Source organism: Aptenodytes patagonicus, chromosome 2, assembly GCF_965638725.1.
Source record: "Aptenodytes patagonicus chromosome 2, bAptPat1.pri.cur, whole genome shotgun sequence".
NCBI lineage: Eukaryota > Metazoa > Chordata > Aves > Sphenisciformes > Spheniscidae > Aptenodytes > Aptenodytes patagonicus.
Genome location: NC_134950.1, coordinates 73,323,086 through 73,349,040, shown reverse-complemented (window position 1 = coordinate 73,349,040; position 25,955 = coordinate 73,323,086). Strand labels below are relative to the sequence as shown.

Below are 25,955 nucleotides of genomic sequence, written 5' to 3'. Positions count from 1 at the left end.
CACTGCATACTGGGTGGACCTGTGTTTTACAGTAAATCGGCACTTCTGCAACAGTGCAAAATGATTCATAAATATTAGAAGCCAATGAGAGTTCATGTAAATACATGTTAACCAAGATGCAGTTTCTTGAAAATGAACTGAAATTAAAGAAAATATTTAATACCATAATGTATAAAACATTACCCCCACTTTAATGTATAAAACATTTCCCCAACTTAGTTATTGCAGAAATTAAGGCTCCAAGCAGCACGGAGTTTATTTCCAATGTCTTTACTCCCCTTTGTGTGGCTGTGAATAATTTTGTATATATTTGATTTTTAAAAAGAGAGACATGATCCAAATCCTGTAAACTCTTGGGTTCAGTCATTAGACCACTGAACAATTTGGTTCACAGAAGAAATTGGAGAAGAAACGGGCAGAAGCTGAGCCTGCACCGAGGCAGAAGAGGATCTTCTTCCTCTGACTCCTGTGAGAAGCTCACAAAAGGAACTACATCCTCTTATTTTATTTCTACTTCATATGAGAGATTTGGAAAGCTCATTATTCCTCCAGTTCCTCTGCTGCAAACCCGTAGGAAGCACCTCTTTCTCTGGAGGAGGAAAAAGAGTTCAAATACGGTATAATAAAATTGTCGTTTGGTTCTGAGAATGTCTTTTTTTATTTAATCAATGATTCATTTAGCAAAGATGTCCTGGTTCCAACCAAGACTTGGGTTCAAAATATTTTACCCGCTCCTGTATTTCAGCTGATGGTGACTGGGAAGGCAGAGCACAGAGATAACTGATGTGCTCCTGAGAGCCCCCGTGGGAGTGCTCCGAAGGTGCCTGCAAGACCAGAGCCACTCTCTAACTGGAGAATGAAACTGCGCACTCCACATCCCCTGCCGTATTACGCCAGCAGTACGGTATCAGGCGGTTTGGCCATCATGACGTGTTCAGCTAGGCTGCCTGCGGTCCCCACATTGATGGCTGGTTCATACACCATCCTCCCTGCGGGTACCAAGGCCAGTATTTAGGAGCAACCTTTACATGCCCCGGTACCTCCACAACTCTTATTCTAGGTGGCTTCATCTACTGCCAGGTATCAACAAACGATACTACTTTGAGTAAGTGTCTTAGCATCGGTTTACATACTGGAGCATACCCTTCTACTATTTACTATATGCACTCCTGCTTATCTCAGTGTAACAGTGGTGCTGAAGCACAGCTTGTATACCAATTGCAAGTTGTGGGTCTGACAGCTTGGCCTGCGTTTGCTCTCATCATTTATGGGACAATGCCAATTCAAAATCACAAGTCATAAACAGACGTGTTTACTTACAGTTGTTAATAGCACCGTAGATAGAAATAAAATACTTTTTAAAGGCTCATTTATCTCTCTGCACCTAAATTCTCCACTTTTTTTTTTTTTACTTCTTTCAATCTAGACAAAATGTAAAAGTGTCCAAAGCTTTTATATTTATCTGCTTAAAAACAACTTTCACAGGATTTATTTTTAGTTGAAGAGTACTTCTGGGGGTGTAGTCGCGGCAAAAGCTTGCTTCTATAACATCTAAATGTTTGTTGAATTTTGTCAGCTGTTTAAGACAAATGTGACCCTCTGATAGTGCTCATCAACAAAATGCTGCGAGTAGCTTCCGTCTGGATCAAGAACGAACATCACCTGCTGGCGCCGCTCTCTGTGAGCCATGCGTCTGTATTAAAGGCAAGGCTGGGTGCAGTTTTACTACTTTTAATGAAAATCAGTACAGTTCTCAGCCTCCCGGCTTGTTCCTGGTGCTTTTCTCAATGATACCGAGCGACGCTTATGTGCCATTGATATGCAGCATTCAGCTAATAACACGCCGACTGCCTTCCTGCGTGCCCAAGTTTTGCCTCCCAGACCCGAACTCCCTTTACCCCCCGAGTGCCGCGCAAGGGCTGCGCGCAGGAGGGGGGCTCCGCAGCCTAGAGGGCCAGCCCGGGTCCCGCACGGAGGTGCCCGGCAGGGACCCCCGCGTCCCTCGCACCCCGCTCCGGCACTTCTCCCCGCGCAGCTGCGCGGGTCCCTCTCCGCGGCCCGCAGCCGGCACGGCTCGCCTCGCAGCCGACCGCCACCGGCGGTGCCGCCGCGGAGAGCCCCCCCCCCCGCCCCAGCCCGGGACCCCCGCCCGCGGGCGCGGCTCCCCGCCGCCGCCGCCCCGCCCCTGCCCCGGAGCGTCCCCGCGCCCCGGCCCGCAGCGGCGGGCGGCGGGGGGCGCCCGCGGGCGGCGGCGGGAGCGCGGGCGCGGGGGTGGCCGAGGAGCGGCGGCGGCAGCGGCGTGAACGCGGCTGCAGAGCCCCAGCGAGCCGCGGGAACGGGAGCGCCGCGCCCGCCGCAGCCGCCGGAGCCGGGCGAGGAGCGAGCCCGGCCGCCCGCAGCCGCCGGGGAGAGGCTCGCGGCCGCGGCAGCCCCGCGGGGAGGCAGCGAGGGGCCCCTCGCCGAAAGCGCGACCCCCCCCCGCCCCGCCGCCTCCGCCCGCCCCCAGCGAAGAGAAACAAAACAAAACCCCGGCACCGCCACGCTCTTCCCTCCTTTCCTCTTGGCATTTGGTGGTTGTTTTTTTTCTTTTTTCCGTGTTAATTTTTTTTTTTTCTTGGGGATTCTTTCTCCTGCCAGGCTGACTTGCACCTTCTTGACAATTTCTCTTCCCCTCGTTTTTTTATGCTCTTCCCCCTGCTTCCAAACCCTGTGTCTGTGTGTTTCAATACTATCACAACCTCTGCTAAAAATAGATCTTTTTATATACCCTTCCTCCTCTCTGACCCCATCCAACACCCCTTGTTAAGGTGAGTTGTGTCTTTTCATCACTTTTTTCCTTGTGTGTTGTTTTTTTGGTTTTGGTTTTTCTTTTCCCCCCTTTAGGGCAGGTTTTAGGGAGGAGGGGATGTGGAGGAGAGAATTTCGTGGGGAGTCAGGCATGTTTGCAAAGCCTTATTTTCCCTCCTGCAGCCTCAGCATCGTTCCGGACTGCTCCCTTTTATCCCAAGGATGGAGCTAGCTGATGAAAGTGGGGAACTACTCTTCCTTAGCACTGCATGCTTGGGAGCCACAGCAACAGCAGGGGGAAAAAAAAAAAAAGCTGCTCTTTTTTTCCTTCGCTCCCCCCCCGCCCCCCCATTCCCTCCTCCTTTCTGTGTTTTGTTGTTTTTTGGGGTTTTTTTTGTGGGGTGTTTTTTGTTTGGTGAGGGGGGTTGGGTTTTGTTTGTGTGTGTGTGTGTGTGCTCGGTTTGTTTTTAAGCAATACACAGGGGATTTGGAAAGAATTGCATGTGATGTCGGGGGCAGCGAGTGTGCTTGTGCACGTGTGTCTTGAGTGTGTGTGTGTGTGCGCACGCGTATGTATGTGTGAAGTGCATTTGTATTTTGTGTTTATGGGATGATGAGTGATAAAGCTTCCAAACAGCCACTGTACGTAGAGTGAGGAGCACGGCAGAGACTGCTGATGGAGAAATCGGTCAGGGATGCAGGAAAGCTAGAGAGCTCTCCACGGAGTTCGGTCCCTTGTGCTCCAGGACATCTTTCCATACATCATTACTGGCACCTTCAAGGTGATGGCTCTCATTCCTCTCCCGGCTTCTCAGTAGAGGAGTGCCGAGAGGGAAAACTTTAGGGCTAACGTGAATTGATAGCGTTTCTGTTCCTCCAGCAGCCCGAGACAGTGGTATTCCAGGGATAAGTGGGGAAAACAGCATTGTGATCCAGAGCAAATGGATCATTTGCTGTCACATACTAGTGTTCAGTGAGAAAAAGAGAGATGAAACATTACTAGTTTGGCCAGCCAGCAGAAGCATTGCAGCCCGGTTTGCTTCCCAATTCCAAAGTTGTTTTAGACTGTTTTTCTTTCTTCAGCTGTTCAGCTAACTGTTCCTATTGACGACAGAAATGTGTTTCTACAGTAAAACAGCCTATTATAAATCTGCTGGGCAACGATTTATTATTTAGAGGCAATCAAGTAATTTATCTGTTTCATGGATTTTCCCCCAGTCTTTTAATGTGTTTTCAACTGCATTTTACCTATGTGTGTGAAGTGGAGTAATATAGATTTTAGTTGCATTTTAACAAGGAGTTAAGGCATAACTTGCAGGGTGCCATTTGCAAAGTGTCACTTAATATAAAGCAAAATAACAGCCCCTAGCTTTTTTTAATGGATTTTTCACATCTCCCTTGTTTGTTTCAAAATAAGCAGGTGATTTTGCTTAAGAACTTGGAAGGAAAACTGGCTTCACAATGATACACAGTTTCAAATATTCAGAGCTCAAAATTCTACACTTGTCTGACTGTGAAACTTGAATTTGTTTATGAAATCTAGTGGATCCAAAGTACATGAAAGAGCACATTGTATACATAGTTTTCTAACAGGTCGAGTCATTTTTGCACCCAGAAGTTTACAAATGCACTAAAAAGGTTGCTATCATCTGTGTTTGGAGGCCTTCATGCTGTACGGACACAGGAACATTAATGTTGCCTGTCTAGTTAATGCAATTCCAAAATAACCTATCTTTCCACATGCTGCGTAGATGACGTTCAACAAAAATGAGCAGCCATGGAAGTAGTCCTGTGCTATCAAGAGTAATTTCATCGTTTCTTTTTCTTGTTAGCCTAAATTAAAATATTTTACACAAGTATGCCTTGGGATTTTTTTTTTTCTGCTGTGGCTGGCTGATGTTGTGAAAGCAGGAAGCATGCTTTGAGTGAGTTGTGCCATTCCTAATGCTTGATAGCAGTGAGGGGAGAAACACCTGGTGTGCTTTGTACATCATCCCTGACGGTATGCAGGAGTCAGAAAAAGAGATGGAAAACGAGCACAGTGCACTACCTGTTTAAATAAATAAATAAGGGTGATGTATGTTAGCTTGTCAGCTGCTGTTCTGCTGAACCCTGACTACTGGCTAAACACATTTTCTTGGTAAGCACTGTGATGTGATACAATTTTTCTGTTTTGATAGAGTTTGCTGTTAAAATCACATGTGGCACAGGAGAGCTCTTGTTCTGCTGATAAAAATCATGCCTCCTCGTTTTAATCTGGAGAAGGCTGAAATATCCACAACTCGTACTGAAGTCACTAGGAGTTACTTGTGTTCAGCACTCGTCAGGATTTTTTACTTAAACGTACCAGGATTCAGGATATTTCCAAAGGATACAGTTGCCAACAGATCTGTAATGTGTCATTTTGTTTAGATTTTACATTGGGTGCATACAGTATGTTTACAAATAAGTGTTTTTCTTTTACCACAGGAACACTAAAACGTGTCGGTAGGTGGAAAAGTTTAGCATTGGTTTACTCATGGGCTTTTTAAGAGAATTCTCTTGGTATCCTTTAGCTGGTTGTGAAAAAGCAGTGTTTGCTTCAGAAATCTATGCAGTAAGTTACTTACGCTGGTTGATTAGCTGTTGACATCGGTGAAGGAAAAAAAAATGCATGGAATATTCATACAAAAAAAAGAGACCAAGTCATGTGTTTCTTTATCGTAACAACTGAAAGACAAGAGTGCTTTCAGCTGGATATGAAAATGCTGAAGCAAGGTTAACGTTGAGTTTGATCTGGTGGTTGTTCCCACTGATGTGGATGGCAGCACACCAACACTTAGGTTATTCAATAACGTACTAACCTAGATTAAACTTCCCTTTAATTTATGTTTTGAGGCTTGGATAAAACCTCAGACCTTGGATTTGTTCACTTCTAAAGCCTTTTTTTTGCTCTTGAAACAAGCCTTAGAAAGCTGTGAACTGATCTAAGCAAAGTAATGGAGGGAGAGTTCAGAAGTCACTCTGACTGTGGGATTTCTCTCTACTGTTAGACAAGTGAAATGATTTTCTTGTATTACTGCACTTTATTATTCTGCAATATCAGTCTAAAATACTTAGTCCAAGGAGTTTTTATTCTGTGGACGTGGTGCTTCCACAAATGAAGAACGTGTGTATTTTGTCTTGTCCTAAACGACAACTACCCACCAGTTTCTGTAGCGTTTTGTTGCAGGGCAAAATTGCTGTTTCATTTGGACATACTTATTGAGGAAGCTATATTGATCTCGGATTTTCTTAAATTTTTAAAAAGGAAAAGAAAACTATCACAGTGTTGCCTGGGACTTTTAGCGATGGGGTACAGAGCTATTATCTATATCCATGCAGAATGCAATCACAATATCCATTAAAAAGCAGTAGCATTATCCATCTGAAAACAAATTAATTTTTCTCTGTAAATCCCTCTTTCTTTACTAGTTTTAAATGGTACTCTGTGTGTGTTTCAATCTGAGTGTATATTTGTAATTTTAAAACGCTCAGATGAATGAAGTTACTTTATGCAAAGCTGACTTTTTATTTGTGTTTTGTCTGTGAGAAATATACTTTCTGTAATAAAACAGATATTTTTTTCTGCTGTGCTTGCTTACACATAGAAGAAAATTAGTATATTCCTCCTGGCAACCATGTGTAACTCTGAAGAGCCAGGTGCTGAACAGAGCTACAAGCAGCTACCTTCCCAGTCTTGGTGAATGTGGATGAGTGGCAGGGGTGCCAAGTGCTTGGGCATGGCAGGGAAAGGAAGAGCGCGGCTCTTGGGAAAGCGGAGTATCTAACTACCTGGTGGTGGAGCGGCTGTGTGCTTCAGGGCTAAAATAGCAAGTTGCTTCCTCACCCTTAACAGTATTAAACTCCTCTATCTCGTGGATTGCATTCAGTGATCTGCTTGGTTTTCCCTTTGCGTTAGAGTAGATATGGAAGACTTAATTACAGTGCTAACGCAGCTCTCTGATGACAACTGTTTGTAGGAGGTCAAATGGAAAATAATTGCGGAGATGAGTCTCCAGCTACACTGTTTCTTCTTTGTGGTATGTTTTCATTTATGCCAGTTTTCCCTGGATTTGCATCCAGCTGTTATACCCTACTTCCCTGTGTAGGCTGGAGGATGCTTTGTGTGGAGAAAGTGTTTGTAGGAAGGGGAAAAAGAATATTATTGTTAACTTTGGAACAACACCATATAACAGCTCCATGAACCCCAACCAAATGCAAGAATAGCTGTGGCATTGTGGGTAAAATGCTCAGAATTTGCTTGACATGAATACGAGATTTCATACTTCATGAGAGGAGACACATTTTTAAACGTAATTCAAAGGAAATGCTCTTTTCAGAACGAGACTCAGCGAGTCCCCATGACCACTCTTGTCCTGCGGGATCTGTTTGGAGCAGCCCCGTTAATTCCTGGTTAAAGTGGGGTGGGGCCAGTTTCTCCCGTTAGGTCCACTACTGTAACTCCGTGCTTGTAACTGGGTACCTAGTCCAGTGCTGCAGTGGTATCAGTAACAAAATTTAAGCTTTGTTTATAGGGCAAAATATATAATGCACTATTGATTTCTGCTAATGGGCAATGCTTTTAACAGGGTGTATGAATCCAGTCATTTTGATTATGGATCTGTTTACCTTGCAACATCCGTGACTGTCTCATCTATGCATTAGATATATTTAAATGCTGTGGACACTTAGTAGGCTATAAGGAAGCAAGATGCTTGTCTTATGTAAATGATAGATAAAATCCTCAATTTGTTCTTTCATTTGGTTTTGGGGAGTGTGGATGGTTCAGGACTACACCTTATTTGATTAAAATTTGTCTCTTAGTTTGCTTAAAAATAGTTACAAAAGGATTTATTGTTATTAATTTTAGACAGTCTCTTCTGTATGCATTTAAAAAAATGTTTAGTTTCATAACGAAGTTTTAGGGTAGGCCACTGAGAACTTAGCCCTCTTAATGACTGGTTGTTATCATACTTTCATTAATATAAATGACATATATAGTGACAAGGTCTTTTTCAAACTTACTGGCACTTTGCATACAACAATGTCTTTTATAATGAGTCATCTGGAGCTCCCATAAAGATTTTTTTTTTTTTATTTGCAGTGAAAGTCTGAATATTTTAATCAAATCAAAGTGTTTGGATTATTTGAGCTCTGGTAGAATAAAACAGCCGTTAATGTACAGTTCCCTTTTCAGTCATACCATTGCCATCTTGTCGTCTGTGTGAGTTCAGTATAAAACTTATCTATAAGCCATAGCAGTTTGGGGCAATACCTTTAGTTCATGATGGCTGCTTCAGAAATCCAGGTAGAGATATACCAGTACTCAATGACAACGTGGTGAAAGACAGGGGGCATCAGCTGGGAAGTAAATAGGACCCCGAGGTGGGCTTAGAAAACCCCTCAGGAAAAACAAAAAAGTCTGTCTTTCTGGAGTAGAAGTCAGCACATGGCCATGATGTACTTCTAAGCTTCCTTGGACTTAAGGGCTGTTTCTATACATGACAAAATCCCAGTGGCTTACCAGCAGTACAGAATCCTAATGAAATTTATATAATCCAGCAGAGGTTGTCACAGGAGCAGAAAGGGAGAACTTCACAAGTGTGGTACTTATATTTAGATGAGAATGTGCATGGTTCCTTCTCCTGTTGTGATACCAATGGAGAAGTGTGTTCTGTTTCATTTGTGTACCTTTTGAAAAGGTTTATATATTTTGACTTATGGTAATGAATGGGGAATGATTTAGACTAGAAAAATATGGAAATTCAAAGGTAAGGCTTAACTTGCACTTAACCATTACAGAGGCATGGTCTATGGCTTGGGAGTTCTTGTTGCAGCTCTGACAAACATCTCCTAAAGTGGCACTGAATGCAGAGTTTGTGTGATGCTTTTCCCACCTGTAAAATGGGATAGTACAGTTAAGGCTAAATTCAGCAATTCCTGGTCGTGTTAATTCCTCAACTTCAGTGGGATTGCTTGCTTAAGCGAGAGTCTCAGAAACAGGGTCGTAGAACAGTGACAACAGGGAAGTTGTGAAGTATCATCATTATTATTATCTCAGAGAAGCTTACCTTGTATGAGATGGCTCATGTTCCCGGCAGTCTGCATCACCAGACTAAAATTCACTTGATTTCTGCAATGCGTCACTGCTGGATTCTGTGGCAGGATGAAATAAATTTAAAATCCTTTCTAAAATCTGGGGTCTAAATAAAGAACATAGAAAATATAGGAACATTTTAAATATATTAATTGTATATGATAGTTCAGATTTAATGTAGCCGTATGTTTCTGCATGTCCATCTACGTGCAAGAAATTATTTTGTCTCTATTTGGATTTTCACCTAATATAAAAATACTTTATGAATTCTAGAAGCAGATAAGTACTTTATAGGTAATTCTTTACATGTCAGAGATGAGACACTGGTGAGACGCTAGAACAGGTTACGCAGAGAGGTTGTGGATGCCCCGTCACTGGAAGTGTTCCAAGGTTAGGTTGGATGGGGCTCTGAGCAACCCCTGCTCATTGCAGGGGGCTTGGACTAGATGATCTTTAAAGGTCCCTTCCAACCCAAACCATTCTATGATTCTATGTTACAGACATCAGCTAATTAGCCATTACAGCAAACCCTCCTTCGGTTTAGTAGTACATAGACAAAATTTTAAGCAGCAGTAATAGTAAAATGAGGGACCAGGAGAGGAGAATTTATTTTCCCCTCTCTTTTCTTTTTCTAGTTAGCTTTCAGTGGTAATGTGGGGTAGAGACTAGAAAGGAATTGTAGATTTGACTGTTCCTAGCCACCGGCTGAGTTTTAAGACTCCTTACTCTTTTTGAGTGAGGACCAGTGCTTGTATTAGCATTTGGGATTGGCAGGGTTCCCCTGCCTGGCAAGACGGAAGAACCTGGGAAGGGGAGGATTTTGTGATTCTTTCAAGTCTGAAGGTAAAATCTGCAGTGCCATATGGATAATATCAGATCATCCACTCCTCTGAGATCTTTCCAGTGCATATTGCAAAAGGCTAGATCTTCAAGGCCAAAATCTTAAAAGCAACTTCTAAATTTGCACTCTCACTCAGATTTTGCTTGTGTGTGGCACCTATATGTGCAGCCTAGAGATGTGAGTGACGGGAGGCAGAATCAGGGATAGTAAAGTAGCTGGAATCAAGGAAAGGATTTAGCAAAAGGGTAACAAAGTACATTTATAAGCAAAAATGCAAGAAGCTAAGTGTGGGGGAGTCCTTAAGAGAGAGGATGGAAGAGGGCAAGGCATTGCACTGGGATAGAATTAATAAGATTTAACAGAATGCGAGAGAGAAAAAGCCCAAGACAAATATCAGAGATGGAGGCTGGATTAGAAGAAAGACAGCGCAACTAATGGTAGAAGGCAAAAAGACAGGCTGAAAGGGAGCTGTAAACTATCAATTTAAAGTGTGGTTTCAGGATCAGCTTAAGTTGATCTAAGTGCCAGCTGCTGCTGCAAAGGGAGTCCTGCACACTCTTCCTTCCTTCTTCCGAATGATGTGCTGCAACTGGTAATATGAAAAAAGAAAAATTCATCCAGATCGGATCCTTGATCCGGCTAACTAACTGCTCATATTAACATTACAGCTGCCTCAAGGCAAAGAGGCGGGGGGGTGGACATAGGAAAGGGCAGCATAAAATTGACTTACGCTGACAACGGATCCGTGCTCTTGGTCTGAAAGTCCTGGTGAGATTCTGAGTTAGAAATTACTCAGAAGAGGGGCTGGCTAGGAAAACTTGGAGTGGTAACACAAAGAAAGGAAGAAGCCACCTGGGACAGTATTTATAGCGAGCAGTTTAGATGGCTGCATGCAAAGGATAAAAGATGCTCAAAACACTTAAGAGGCAAAATCAAGCATTTAAAAGTTACAAAAAACCGGTATTTATGTTACCTGTGTATTTAATTCAGTATGCACAGGCATGCCTGCTGATGCAGTCTTTAATTACATGATCGGGTGGGGCTCTTTTCCCTCGGGACAGCTTGCAGAGAGGCAGGGTGGCAGAGGCTCCAGGAGTACCATACCCCTCATGAGTGGCTACCCTGTCCCTCATGACCCCTGTTAAGCAGAGCAGTGCCTGCGACTTGGGGCTTGCTTCACCTCAGTGGATCATGAATGACAAAGTCCAGTCTTGCAGCAGTCCCACTGGTAGCTCTGCGCTTCCCTCTCACAACCTTAATGTGCATCTCCTTCAGGGGCCCCGGCGTATTTCATACTGACTTGTACCACTTTTTATTAATCCAGTATTTATGGCTCCCAAACAAAACATCTTTCTGCCTCTTTCTGCCTCATAGCTGCACCTGCAATGTGCTATACATGTGCAGCATGTGTTAAGCTTACTTTTAAATGGTAATGTATGCTTCAAGTTTCTCTTGGAATAAGAAGAAACAATATAGAAAAATAAAAAGAAATTCAGAATGAAATGCCTTCAGAGAAAAGGAGGCAAAGATTATGATATGTTTTGTGATAAATGAAATATAAAGCTCTTAGGTCTTACTGGCTATCTTTTAAATGATTTTTTAAAAAATATTAAATGGAGAAATTAGATTATGCACAAATACACACACACACAGAGGCAAAACCACGTTATGGATTCCACTCTTTGAAGGAAAGGGTTGAAAAAGAAGAGTTTACCCAGCCCTGTGAGAAATAAGATGCTGGCAGATGATGTCATGCTGTCTAGACTAGAATAAAAGATGTATTTTAAAAAATCTTAGCTAACTTATTTAAATAAAATATTTTAAAATTCTAAGAAATCAGAAGTGCTAGCTGATGACCTTAGATTTTACTTTGATCATGCTCTATGGTTCTGGTGTCTTTTCATAACATATTTTTAAAACGCTGCTTTTTCTCCCTTTAAGCATACCTATAGAGAACTGCATACTCATAAGAAGATATGACTGATTCTTCTGCGTTACCCAGTTCAGTCCCTTCCTTGCTCTTGCAGCCAAGATATCATATAATTCCTTTCATGTACTGATCAAACTCCTTCTTACAACTATTTAAGGATTTTTTTAGCTTCCATACTACCATTTGGAGGCTGTTTCAGTATTCTGGTTTCTTTTGCCCTTAAATATGTTTGTGGCCTGCTTATATTACCTTGTTCTTGGTCTAATCTTGTACTAGAGCTTCAAAGGCCTTTTCTGCACAGTGTTTACTGCCCCAAAGTATGGAGCAGTCCTGCTCGCTGTTTTCCTGTGCTAGGCATAAAAAGCAAAGTTCCTGCCTGCCAAAGTTCAGTTCTGGTGGGGACTCCTAAATTCTTGTGGAGGATATACAATGGTGTAAAGTTAGACACAATAGGGTTCTGGTCATGCTCCTCGTTCACGCGATGACTATATCTTAAACCAGTCTTCAGTATTGACCTTCAGAGGGTGAGTGATAAGACAAGTGCCTTACTCCCATTTCTCTTTGGGGGTAGGTTTGGTCTTCCAGTGCGTAGTGCTCTATGGGGTTTTTGCAGACTCATTTTCATTTGGCTTAGTTCTGGTTTCTTACTATAAATAGTTCAAGTAAGACAGAAGGAACCTTTGTTTATAGTTTGAAAAAAAATCCTGTTTCTCCTTTGGATTAAATTTCAATTGGTGAGAGTTGATACTTTAACATTTAAACAGATACAATATTCTAAGCATTAATCTTTCAAATAGGAGGTGGCCATTATGCTGTAAGCAAAATTATTTTCAAATCAGACTATCTAATAGTCCTAATCAAGAATGCATTGGATTTCATGTGGATTTACCATTTGTACTTCATTTGGGAAGCTGGAAATTAGTAGGTTTTGATTCTGGACTCATTTCCTAATTTTAAAATTACTGGGAAAAGGAACATGTATATTTTATTTTTGTTCCTTGAAGTATAATGTAAACAGAGGACAGGAAATACAAGTGGCTGGCCTTTTTATGTTTCAAGAATTTACTTGAAATGGCTTTATTTTGAAAAGTGAAGGGCATCAACGTTGGTGCAACCTCACCTTGAGTACTGTGTGCAGTTCTGGGCCCCACAATTTAAGAAGGATGTGAAGGTCCTTGAATGCATCCAGAGGAGGGCAACAAAGCTGGTGAAGGGGCTGGAAAGCATGTCCTGTGAGGAGCGGCTAAGGAGTTTGGGCTTGTCTGGTTTGGAGAAAAGGAGGCTGAGGGGCGACCTCATTGCTCTCCACAGCTGCCTGAGGAGGGGAAGTGGAGAGGGAGGTGCTGATCTCTTCTCCCTGGGATCCAGCGACAGGACGCGTGGGAATGGTTCAAATCTGCGCCAGGGGAGGTTTAGACAGGACATTAGAAAGCATTTCTTTACTGAGAGAGTTGTCAAACACTGGAACAGGCTTCCTAAGAGGTGGTCGATGCCCCAAGCCTGTCGGTGTTTAAGAGGCATTTGGACAATGCCCTTAATAACATGCTATAACTTTTGGTCAGCCCTGAATTGGCCAGGCAGTTGGACTAGATGATCGTTGTAGGTCCCTTCCAACTGAAATATTCTATTCTATTCTATTCTATTCTATTCTATTCTATTCTATTCGTTCATGATATTTTCAGTTTGCTTTTTCTGTTCTTTCTCAAAAACCAAGGAGTGAAGTCATGATACTGAAGCTTTTAAATCGTTTGCAATGTTGAAGTCATTGCCCCTATGTGTGAAGTATGGGGCAGGAAGGGTGAATGCTCTATAGTTAGATTGATATGACTATCACTGTCTTTATCAAGTTCAGGTGTATACAAACAATTTTATACATTACTATGTTATACAGGTAGGTTAGTATTTACCTAATATGGAATTATTGCATTTGTCATTTAAAAAAAAACACTTTCCTATATTACTTGTCATTAATCTTCTGTCGGAAGATTAATATGGATGGATAAGATACAGTTCTGTTATTTATTAGATGTTTAAAAATACCAAAATAAGTAGTATCTAATACAACAATGCTACAATAATACTACAATAAGCAATATCTAAAACAGTAAAATCCCACAATGAACGAAGCAGCTGGAACTGTAACTCATACCAGCTGCCCAACACCAGTCACTCCTTTCTGCTTTCTCCTGGGCCTGTTGACATTTGCCTCGTCTGCAGAATGACTATGAATGTTATCTGCAAGGTGTTAGTCCATTAGTAATGAGCAACCTTTAATCCTGGTGTAGACATCCTCTTCATGGAAAAGGGTGTGTGTCACAGCGTTAAGGTTTATGTATACCTACATGGGCAAATAACTTCACTCACTGGATTTGTCCCATTTAACCTAACGGGGCTGCAGGTTCTCATTTGAGTGTTGGTAGGAGTAAGCTCTGAGTCGTATTTGTCGTGCAGACCTGGGCATGGAAGGGATTAAAGATCTGTGTAGGGGAGTAGACTGCCAGCAGGTGCATGCACAAAGGTTGGCGTTGGGAAGAAGCCTGGAGTCCTTTGCGCTAACTCTATTCAGAAATCCAGAATGTTTATGCTGGTTGAAAAGAATGCAGCAATGCACACAGAAGTGTTGTTTATGTTGCTGTTATTAAAAAAAACACCAGATTTTTTTTATTAAAAAATGAACTATTGACTGGCAAAAAAAAAATATTATAATAATATGTCATGGCAGTGTGTGACCTGTTTTCCTAGGATGTCTTGGATGCTTTTTGATTTTGAAATTTTTTTCCCACATGCTGTTGCTATGGTAAGAATCAGCACATCAGGGAGAGGTATCATAACAAATAATATAATAAAAAATAACCTGTAAGAGCTTTGCACTTCCTGGGACAGCACAGGATCAGTTTGGAGTTTCTACCAAAGCCCTGTCAAAAGAGTTTTCAAGCTGTGGGCAGCATCTCTCCTGTTATTCATGGACTACTTTTGCATGGCCAAAACAAATCAAGAAAGTCAACCTTTTTATCAATAAGGTTATATTAACTACAAAAGATTTCTCACCTCATTTAGAAAATTTTAGGTGTGTTTGCATAAATCAGGAGGGAAAATATACAGAAAAAAAGCCAGAAGGAAATGCGGTGGGGTAATGGAGATGAAGCTAAGAAAAGCAAAATTAGAGATTTCCAGCTTTTTTGGGGGTTGGGGAGGGAGGATGTAGCCCAAGGTTTACTCTATTTGACTTCTAGGAATCAAGTCTTGATAAAATTGGATGAGTACAAGAACTTGGAAATATCAGCTGTGGCCTATAGTGGCATGCCAAGCTCCTACATGGTAAAGATCGATCCAAGTATTTGAGTATTGAAAAACAGGTGGCATCTTCAGACAGTTCCAGACCTAATTGCTGCGGCTCCATTTCCAACAGTACTTGTATACCACAGCCTGCTAAACAGAGATCCTGTTGAAGAAAGTTTTGAATTTACTGAAGAGAAGTTACCTGTGTTTCGAAATGTGATAAACTAAGCTTATCACGTGAGAGGAAGCCCTACTTAGTGCACTTGTTAAATAGTAACTGTAGTTACAGATTGATGCATGGGGAGAGGTGGAGAGGGGATCAGAGACTCCAAGTTTGCCTGAGTAGCCGAAGCCATTGGAGATGACAGGCAGTGGCTCTGCTGGAAGATCAGGAGATCGAAGAGTGACTTCCTTATCCAGAGTTAGAAGAGAGTGGGTTTGTCACACGACAAGGCTAACTCCCATTGCCGCAGCAGGATGCTGGGGGAAAAATTTTGAGAGGACTGCTGGTCCCCTCCTGAGTTATGGACTTTGAATACAGGAGACTCCAGTCTGACCTCTGTCCATTAGATGGCCAGAACTAGGGAGATTGACCAAGAGAGTTTACTCCAAATTTAATGTTTCTCACCACGAACCTGAGGGGTTTTTTATATAAATGGTCCTATCAATCCAGATGTTGCTCTAAACTATCACCTAAATGCCATGTGGAAGAGTAGCTCTATAATATTAAACCATTTAAAATGCAAAGTATAAAAAAATGTTTAGTTAGCGGTTTAGTTAATTCTTCAGGCTACAATGACTTCAGTTATTTTTGAAGCAGGCATCTCCTCAGTCGCAGAGTCGGTGGCCTCACGCTGAGCCCAGCATCCCTTTGGAATCATGCAGAGTTTGCATTGCGATAGTGTTTCCAGTGAGTGTTTTAGCAACGTGGCAGGCTTGCCTTCAGATGTCCTGGCTGCAGTTTGCTCACAGTAACCTTGTTCAGACCCACCTACGTGTTTCGAGGGTTAGCTTTCTGCTGTTTAGCCTGCTTAATATTTTGATCCAATGTATCAGATCTCACTTGCAAGCTGGTTTGCAAACCTCCCGAGTGGCAGAGTCGTGGTGGAGGTGCCTCCTCGGCAGCGGAGGGACTGTATTTCTCCTGAGGGATGCTGCTGAAGGCCAGCAATCCTGGCCATCCTGAGCTTGGATGGTCCTCCCACCTGTTAGCATAAGTGCTTTCACAGAGTGTGAAGACAGTGGAGTTCAATAATAACCAGAGTGAGGAAGCAGTGGGATCAGCTGGCTGAAAACTTGGGCCCCTTGGAAAATCCCCCTCTAACATGTTTCAGTCTCTAACTTCTGTCAATATTAAAAAGGATTTTATGCCAAGGACCTCTCTGACAATCCTGCTAACCTTCTCTCTTTGTTGGTATTAGGTGTGGATATTTTAAATCAGTGTGCAGAATTACTGTTATTTTTAGACTGTTTTTTCTGAAAGGCTGATGGCAGTCTGCTTCTTGGCTTCCTCCTCTTGTCACCAGTAACTCTTGTGTCCGTTTGCCGATATCAGCCACATCTGCCATGGGGCTGAAAAGCTCAAAATACAATCCAGTCCCTAGGAGTTTCATCCAAACATGTGCCTGGACAGGTGAGGAGGACCCTGGCCCCAAGGAGGAGACCGCAGATTGTCCATGATGTGCCCCAGGCAGACCTTTGACATACTCCAGCCATAGGAGTCAGTCAGTTATTTCACTAAATAGTTTATTTAAAATGCTTTCTTGAGAAGGGTGTTATTGTGAAATTTAAAATGTGGAAGGTCTGAATGAAAAGCAACGTTCTTCTTTGTAGCCCTGTTTTGAGGGTGTCTTCTGACACATGAAACTTTCATTATACTTTAATTATTGATAGGAAGCATTTTCTTACCAGCATAGCACTTACACACAGTGAAATCACTTTTCAGGAGAAATTACTGCAAGAAATTTTTGGATGAGTTTCAGTTTTGCAAATTGCTTAGGTTTTTTTCCTTTGTTTTTTCTTAGAACCCCATAAATTAAAGCACAAATGGTAAGCAAGATCATTATGCTGTCATGAATCACTCAAGTTCTAATGGCCTAATGCACTAAGCCTTAATTAGTAATACTGTATTTTTAAAAAGACAATATTGTGAATGAAATCTGAACATGCGCTGTTTTATAACTGGGCTTCCCAGAAGATTTTAAATGGATTCCTCTTCTTAGTATGTTTTTAAATAATTGATACGGCCACTTCAAGCCTTTAGTAGACAAACGAATTATTGGCTGCTAGTGACAAAATTTGGTTTGGGGATAATAACTTCACAGAGACATGGCACTGCATACATCTGCTGCTCTAATTAGAAAGTTTGCCTAGGGTGCTTGTATCAGAAAGAGTGGGAAAAAATAGTGCTGCACAATCTGTTGTAACAGAGTGATTCCTGCAAAATGTGATTTATGCAAGATTTCTGGTTAACGCTTTCACTTCTGCTGGAACACTCGGATGCCATTTCAGCAAATTTTATACAGGCAGTACTGTATTGGCCTTACCTGAATGGGCTGCCTGCTTGGAAATGCCACTGTTATATGGCTGATTTAGGGCCTGCAAATGCATTGGTCTGTGGTGCAAAAGACCATTGCTGCTCTGTCCTACAGAAGTCTGCTAACAGGCCCTTGAGCCACTCCAGCCACAGAGAATAAGCCAGAATTGCGGTTCCCTGGTGCTGTGTCCCTTTATTCCAGATAGGCTTTCAATTTATGCTTTTTTACATAGGCAGTGAAAATCAGGAGTAACAGCATAAAAGGAGTTTTGGTAGTCCAGGGACAGCCACACATTTTCTAGGGGAAATTTGTTAAGCTGGGGCCGAAAGCAATTGCTGTGGGATGATGATCAAGAGCATCTCACTGAACCGGGGAGCGTACAGCACTTGAAACCAGGCCCTTCTTACTGCAGCGGTTGTATCTCATCCAGTCGAACATCATTCGGGTCAAAATAAATAGCTGTGGTTATGGCGAGAATTAATCAGAAGTGTACAAGTAAGAGCGGTTTTTGCTTGCTTGCTGACTTTAATTTACCAATTCACCAAATATTTCCTGGGAAAGGATCAGTTTCAACAAATACCTCTTTTTAAACACACAGCAGGAATTTGTTGTCGTGGAACTCTAATTTATTACAGCTTTCTGGAGAAACCTGATGGGCTTGGTGGAGACTATAGAGAGCCAGGTCCTGTTCTCCTTAGACCTCATTTACGTTAATAAATAATCTGGTACAAGGCACTTTAAGGGCCCTGAAAATAAAGCAAAGTGTAATTTGATTTAAAGAAAAGGAAAGGAATTATCCCAAAAATATTTATGCCTCAGAGAAAGTGAAATGTGATCAACCACGTGAAATTCCTTGTTATCAACCAATCTGAATGTTTCAGAGAGTAGATAAATGTCTTAAAGGCAAGTACAGGTGTTACGGGAGATGGAACTCTATTTTACATGTCAAATTATCTGTTCATACTATGATATTGCAGAACAGCAATGAAGCAAAGCAGGTCTTCAGATTTTCTAATGAAATCTTTATAAAAGCAAAATCAAATATCAGAAATCAGAGAAATGTAGTAACCTGATGTGAAGGTGTACTTCTCAATGTTGTTCTTTTGAATTTTCCTTATCAGTATCTTTACAAAGAGTCAGAAAGGATGAAGCAGTATGATGCTGAGGGATCTCATGCATTTATAGAGCATCCTGCCTGACATACAGTTGGATTTGAATTTCTTTCTTTTACAGTTTTAGGATTTAGCTAATCCAAGTACTTAAGTATGTCGTTAACTTTATGGTCAGTGTAACTGTTAAAGTAGTTATCCTTTTTGAAGGCCACAGATGATGATGATAGAATGGTATCTAGAATATGTATACATTAATAAATTTGTGGATAAATAGCATAAAGTCGTTATCTTATTTCCATGAAATATCAGAAATTTTCTAAAGAATGAAAAAATAATGGGTTTGTGCCAGGATGTAGGGGGGGGGGAATTCAAAAGGAAAGGAGAAGAGGAAGCCACATTGTTGCCATTTATTTGTTCCTCAGCAGCAAACTCCTAAAAATCAAAGAAGTCTGATTAAAATGATGAGAGACTTTAGATCACCTGGTGTTGAAGTTAAGTTTATTTTCCCTGTAAGGCATACTTAAAGTGTTCTATTTATGGGTATTTTAGGGTTTTTTAAAGTTTAATTTCCACTGAGCCGAAATTTATGGGTTTAGGGAGGCTCTCATAAGGGAGGACTATATAAAATTCCTTTCTTATCCTTCTAAATGATTCTGCTTTTCAGTGGGTCATTAGCTTTTATGCAGTATGCTATGTTCATTTGTGGACTAACTTTTGACACATGTATTATTCATGTTGTGACTGGTGTTCAAGTTTCATCAGTGATTTCACTGTCCAAAAGAACATTAGAAAGAATGAAGAACATCGCTTTGAATGCACTGGTACTCTACATGCTTATTCACGTTGGGCATACACCAAGACTTTTTGCATATCCTTTCTAAATCATTCTTGATACACAAGTGAAATTGAATTAATTTTAGATGATATTCCATCTTCAGCAAAGATGTATTCCATTCTGATTTGTCCTGCTTGCCTCATAGGCACAAAAGAGCATATATAAAGGCAATTTCTTTTCTGCCCTTCTCAGTCACCAGACAATGGTACAAGACGAAAAGGATGACAGGAGCCAGTTTTTATGCTCAAGTTCCTTCCCCCATTTCAGAAATGACCACTTTTCAAAAAAAGAACTGAAAATCAGAAGCTGATGGTCAAAAAGTGCAAATGTGGCTAAAAGCTAAAATGTGGCAGTTTGGAGATGGTTCCATGGTACCTTATATGGCCTGAAGTTCAGGGGACTTATGTTTTTCTATGAACTTGGCTTTCTGACCAACCAGTGTCCCCTGGTATAAGGAGCAGCCTTATCCCTTTTTCAGTGGATCATGGGAATCTGATGGCCAATGGCATCATGAAAGATCTAGCCAAGCCAGAGAAAGGAATGGGAGTATATACATTTCAAACCACAGGCAGGAGTCACTGTTACTTCCAAGTGCAAGTGTTCCAGCTCTGACTAACATTGGAAAAGCTTTTCTGTCAGACTTTTTCATGGGAAGCAAGTTTTTCTGTGGGAGTGAGGTGAAAAAGGCAGGTGGAGATGGGCAGGGAGTATTATCACCAAAGTATTTTTCTGTTGAAATGAATTTCTGATACAAAGTGTTCAATCTAGCCCTTGTGCCGTAGCACCACATAAGCAGGATGCGGCAGGATGTGCCATAGCACCGCATGAGCAGGATGAGAAGGATGAGCAGCCAAAGCCCCAGCTACACATCTTTTTGGGCACTTGTTAGTAGACACTGAAGGTTCCTTGGATCTTATCTGTAGCTGCAGCAGAGAGCTGAATGAAGTACAATACCTGAAAACAATAAGGAAAAAAATCACTAAATATTTTGAGTGTAATAGAACTATATGCCTGCAGGTAGTTGGGGTTCACAGAACGTGATCCCTCATTAAGCTATTATGTATGTATTCATACAGGTGGATATATGAAAAATAGAATACAAGAGCTTAGAATTTATGTGGTGTTCTTACCAAAAAAGGGGACAGCACTTGTTAAAAAAAGTTAATTATTTTTTATGTCACATGACCTAAAGGTTGGCTGAAGAAAAATTAAAAAGTGCTGGCAGGTGACTCTGAAAGGATCCTACAGTAGCTGGTTTATAGGCACACTTTCTCATCCGGTGCCAATTTTGAAGGTACCAATTTCTGATAATTGTTTGAAGGTACCAAACCTACAGTTCTCTACTAAAGCTCTGTCACTTTGTTGCAGTGCAAGTTATTGCAGACTAAAGAGCTGGACTACAAACTGGAATAAGCACTAAGAAAATGGCTAAGATCTCATTTTTAATAAAGTAGCTCTCAAACAGAAATAGTAGAAAGAAATGCAGAAAATGAGGGATCACTCAAAAAATCTAGTTGCATATTGTTATTTACACCTGCTGATGCAAATTATACCTACACTGGGGTTGGGAGAGCAGATAGTAAGACACCCTGATCTCAAATACTTGTGTAATAAGCAACATTATCTGTAATGTCCCTCCCTTTTTGGTACAAGAATACGGTTGGGTATGGGAGAGTATAGGAGTCACCTCAATATATTTTCATTAGCATTTCTTTCAAAGAGGGCTGCCATCCTGCCTGGGCTCCTAGAGATTCCCTCAAATACTTGAAGCATATTTTCTGCTGGTTGGAGAGTAGGTTGGGTTGTCAAATTCATATGAATTGGGGACTTAATGAATAAGAGTGCCTCATAAAAAGGAAATGGCTTTAAACTAAATGGGGGTAGATTTAGACTAGATATAAAGAAGAAATTTTTTACGCTGAGGGTGGTGAAGCACTGGCACAGGTTGCCCAGAGAGGTGGTGGATGCCCCATCCCTGGAGACATTCCAGGTCAGGTTGGACGGGGCTCTGAGCAACCTGATGTAGTTGAAGATGTCCCTGCCCACGGCAGGGGGGTTGGGCTAGATGACCTTTAGAGGTCCCTTCCAACCCAAACTATTCTGTGATTCTATGATATAGATGCTTAAAGAAAATTCCTCTTCCTCAGCTTGCTCATGTGAGATTTATTATGAGGAAGAATAATCCAGGCCAGTATTTGGTAATTGCTCAGTTACAACTGAGATTTACTCAATCTGCTATCTGCCTAGATATTCACAGTTTTCACAAAACTCAAGCTTGAGAAATCCATATATGTGTACAGGCACTGTGTGCTTTATTTCTCTGCAACGATATTGCATGGAAATACACTTGTATATTCTGTGTAGAGAATCGGGTTTCCATTTCCTTATTCAAACCCCAATGTAGTTATAGTCTTCCGTGGTTTTGATTTTCATTGTAGAACTTCTTCACAGACAGCTTTACTGGGGTTTTATTATGAGTCATGGTAGTCTGCTAGTCTCATCTGTTTCTGCCTAATCTCATCTGTAAACTTTAAAGCAATATTGTGTTTCCTTTTTACTGAAATTTTAACCAGTGGGATAAAATATAAAGCATTACTAAGGTATTGCCATTCAGTGTAATTTAGTTTAGCTGGTGTACTTGCTTCAGAGTCCACCCTAGTAGCTAACATGCACAAGCACTGAGGTTTCTGACTGCGTGGGTAAGCTCGGTGTTGAAATCCCTCTTATTTGTTTCACCATTTTGAACACTTTAACATATTCCACCACAAGGTCTCTCGGTGCACAGAAATATTTTAAATGGCTCTGATAGAGCAAGTTCAAAAAATGATCTCTCTGACATGCGTTCTTCAAAGCAAGACTGCATTTCTCCGCAACAAAAAAAGTCTTACCTCTGCATTGTGAGTTGTGCCAGAGCTGTCATTTTTTCTGTAGGGATTGTTTATAAAAAGGACCTATATTCTGCTGTTCAGCACACTAGAAACCCTTTAGTTTTCAGTTTCAGTGTAAAAATATTGATTTTGTACCTCGCTGGTTTTGTTAGTTAACTCAAAGGTGATAGCACGTTTGTTGAATAAATGTCTTTAAGGAAATAAAATACTGTGCCTTCCCAAAAACTATGTGCTTGTTTCATAAAGTGACCATTTAATCCCAGCAGCTAACTGCAGTCTGTTTGGAATATTCTGGCTTGGATGTGATGTGTTTTGTTACTTAAAAAAGCCATCATCAAAAATGACTGCAGATGGCTGTTTATGATCAAGCTATACAAAATTTACATGCAGATTCAAGTTAAAGTCATCAAAGCACTTGATTCTGTTGTTACATATGTATAGCTATCCCTGATGCATCTCCTATAGCAGTTTACTCAATTCTTTTAATGTAACTTTAGATTAAACATAAGTATTATTGCTCATTAGAAAGCGCTGGATTTTGCAGGGCCCACTCAGCTTCAGATTTCTGTTTTCAGTATGTCAAGAAATTAGGAACAGAGGATGAGTTAGAAGCCGGAAGCATCCCATACTTTGATCCAGTGAAAGTGCTTTTCATAAAAAGGCCTTAAAGCTAATTATCCATGGAGAAACTGCACTTTGAACCTTGGGCTCAAGCTGTGGGATTTGATTCCTTGAAGCTACATTTGTGGCTCGGTGACCAACCCTCGCTCCTGTTCCTGTGAACCTGACTTCAGAACTCCAGCCAGTTGGAAAACACTGCTGTAATCAGAATGAGAACAGCCTCAGGCTTGCAAAGATTACAGATAGAGGATACTTGGCAATGTGAAAAATCAGCCTCACTGGTGTATATTTCAACACTTCTCTGAAAGCTCAGTTTTGTAGGTTGCTGAGCATTGCTCAGCCACCATCAATTCCTCCTGAAACCAGTGGACCAAGCCCTCAGCTTCATAAATCAGGGAAACTGCTACTGTCCCAAATATATGCTTGATTACTACAGAAAAAAATCACATCAAAGCTGGAGATGGTCTGCATTTTCAGGTCTGCATATTTTAAGTCTGCATTTCTACCCAACACTATTTGGTACTAGGAAAAGTTTCTGATCAAACAGGGGCTTCTTTTGGCTCATAGATTAGGAAGTTCCTTTTTTTTTCTTTTGAGAGAGTAATTTTTTTCCTTTTCCTTGTAAGCATTGTGTGTCTCGCTCCTCCTCCATTGATTAGTAAGGTGTGGAAAGCCACCTCTGACTTACAGCAATTCTTCTCTTCTTTCAAGTACATTCGGATGAGAGTTGATGAGTACCACCAGTCGTACAACATAACCAGGTAGCAACATTTCAGCAGGTATTCTCTGCCTCAGACTTGATGAACTGCAGCCTTGATGGCGTTCCCCAGCCAATACAAGAAACAGATCGTCTTCATTGCATTGTTTTCCTAAGGGGTTGTGGAAAGAAACTCAAGAAGAGTGAACACAGCAATTTGCATAACCCAATAATATCTACTGCTTTTGTCACAAATACCGCAAGTTTGACAAATGCAGAAAAGAGCAAGGGGGGAATGGGAATGAAAGGGAAACAAGTATTCTGGTGCCTGCACTAGTCCTCCTCCTACAGCCTTCTGGAGACTCTCACAAAGTGCTCCACGCCAAGTAAGGTTTTTCACCCTGTGAGCCCTGGAAGCTCATCCATAGGGTTCCCCAGTAACTCCCACAGTCTTGCCTACATGGAGAACGCCGGCGCAAGGCTTACTGCCAGAAGACTTTTCATGCAGTAGTGAATCCCAGTATTTCAGACTTACAAGAAGGGACTCGACACCCTGCTTGGAGCCACTACTTTCTTAATGTTGTTCTTTTCATATTTATTTTTGAAGCTATGCAGCAGGGCATCCGCTGCTAGCTCTCTCCTTCCTGTGCCAGGCTGTCATGCCTTCCTGACTCATCGTCATCATGAAGAAGGCACTTCACACTCACCTGCAGTGCCTGCGTGACTCAACTGCAGGCTTCATTTGGGGCAGCAATCCGACTCTAGTTGTGCAAGCGTGTCTTCACAGGTGCAGTGGTGGCAATTTTATCTGCCTTTTAGTCCATATCTATGAGCTAATGTTCTCGTTATGCTATTTATTTAGTCAGAATCTTGCTCTTACATCTTTCCCTTTGGATTGTACCTGAACGTAAAGAAGGCTCGACTTTTCACAGCTCTTTAATAGTTTAATGTACTGCAGTTTCTTTGGTCACTGAAAGTGTCAACTTTATTATAGGGAAACAACACCTTGTTAGCCATCTCAATGAAAATGAAGATAATTGCCTCTCTGTAACTGTCTTCCTAATCCTTTAAGCCTTTCCCAGCCCAAATTCCTGTCAAATTCATAGGAATGCAAGAAATTTAGGATAACAACTTACAACAATTACCAATCTAGTCTCTGAATAATGCAATAGTTGTATAAATATTGAAGTTAGGAGCCTACATTTCTGTTTGCATTATTTCTGGCAATTAATCCTTCAAGAAGCCAAGGGGTTCATATTTGAGAAGTGCTGCTAGCTTACGTAATCTTGTTGTGATGCTTGTTTTCATTGCAAATACTTGTGTGGATATAGAAAAAAATAATTACAGCTAAAGATTCCATCTGCTATTTGTTAATTTTTTAACTTTTTAATTGTCTTTTATTTGTGGCACTGTAGCTAGCAAAGAAGCTGTGTCGGCATATATTTTTTGAGATAACTTTCTATTTTTGAAGGTAGGGGCTGTGTAAAAATGTAATAATGACCTTTGGGGTATGGCAGTACTACACAAATCTTACTGTCAATAGAGCTAGTAGGAAGAAAAACAATTGAGAGAGCACATTAGCACTCCAAAGCACATACTGTTAGTTCCACAAGAAAATACTTACTGAGCTGACAAACACTGGGCAAGGTTTGCCTTGCTGCAGTATAAGTGAGTGCAACTTCTCATTCCCATTTTAAAACAATATTTGCAATTAAATGTCTAACCAAAATATATATACACATAAAGCAGACTTACTGATAACTATTGGTACAAACGTTCTCAGCATGTGTGCGCCCCAATCTCCTTCCCAGAGTCTTTGCTTTGTACTGCTCAGCATCCATTTCCTGCTATGTATTGGTGCTCAGCATCTGAGGGAATTAGGGGGAGAAAACACTTAATAAAAGAGAGTGCTTTGCTCCCTTTTTTAAAAACAAAACTCATATTCTAAAACAAATGTAAAAAACCCCAAAAACCTAAACTTAAGACCTTAAACATGAATAGTTTGAGACATGGCCCACTGATAAGGCTATAACCTTTCATTTCCTTGCTCTTGCTCTGTGCTCCTCCCAGGTAAAAGCAGAGTTCCTAGCAGTGTTTTCACAAAGGATGTGCCATGAGCAGTCAAGCAGCCAATTCTCTAAGAGCCTGATGGCCAACCATTAATTTTCTTGATTAATTTTCAACCTTCTGATCTATAATAAACTGCTTGTTTTGATTAACATGATGCCTACAGAAATCTACATAGCAATCTGTGTTGAACAAAACCTTTTGCCCATTTAGACAGACCTAAAAAGATGCGTACAGGACCCA

At 41.2% G+C, this 25,955-nt stretch overlaps 1 protein-coding gene across 2 annotated transcripts in view; it reads left to right on the top strand.

Annotated features, from left to right (window-relative positions):
- Positions 1 to 2,506: 2,506 nt before the first annotated feature.
- LOC143156555 (poly(rC)-binding protein 3-like) overlaps positions 2,507 to 25,955 on the top strand; it is a 548,870-nt gene continuing 525,421 nt past the window's right edge. For both annotated transcript variants that reach the window (XM_076330213.1, XM_076330217.1), the window contains exon 1: positions 2,507 to 2,807. The gene's annotated coding sequence lies outside the window, so the exon portion shown is untranslated. The remainder of the gene's footprint in view (positions 2,808 to 25,955) is intronic.